This window comes from Gossypium hirsutum, chromosome A01, assembly GCF_007990345.1.
Source record: "Gossypium hirsutum isolate 1008001.06 chromosome A01, Gossypium_hirsutum_v2.1, whole genome shotgun sequence".
NCBI classification, from domain to species: Eukaryota; Viridiplantae; Streptophyta; class Magnoliopsida; order Malvales; family Malvaceae; genus Gossypium; species Gossypium hirsutum.
In genome coordinates, this window is record NC_053424.1 from 32166298 (window position 1) to 32166852 (window position 555).

Sequence of the window (555 nt, forward strand, 5' to 3'; positions counted from 1 at the left end):
CAGGACGAAGATCCCAACGCTCACTTGGCAACTTTTTGGAACTATGCGATACATTTAAAATCAATGGCGTTTCTGATGATTCCATACGTCTTCGGTTGTTTCCTTTTCATTAAGGAACAAAGCTAAATAGTGGTTGAACTCGTTACCACAAGGGTCAATTACTACTTGGGAACAAATGACCGAAAAGTTTTTACTTAAATATTTTCCTCCGACTAAAATGGCTAAATTACGTAATGATATCTCTTCTTTTGTGCAGATGGATTTAGAAACACTCTACGATGCATGGGAGAGATAAAGACCTTTTACGAAGATGCCCTCACCATAGGTTACCACTCTAGCTACAAGTTCAAACCTTTCATAATGGCCTGAACCCTTCGACTCGACAAATGGTGGACGCAGCTGCTGGCGGAACCATCAATAATAAAACACTTGAAGATGCCTATGAATTTATAGAGGAGATGTCACTGAATAACTATCAGTGGCAAGTCATAAGAACAAAGCCAACGAAAATAGCCAGCATTTATAATGTCGATTCGGTCACCATGCTCTCTAATA

The 555-nt window shown here is 39.5% G+C and overlaps 1 non-coding gene across 1 annotated transcript; it reads right to left on the reverse strand.

The window, feature by feature from the left end:
* Positions 1 to 223: 223 nt before the first annotated feature.
* Positions 224 to 328, reverse strand: LOC121206604 (small nucleolar RNA R71). The gene has a single exon (XR_005901669.1). It is a non-coding gene; the product is annotated as a small nucleolar RNA R71 (small nucleolar RNA).
* Between the last annotated feature and the right edge of the window lie 227 nt (positions 329 to 555).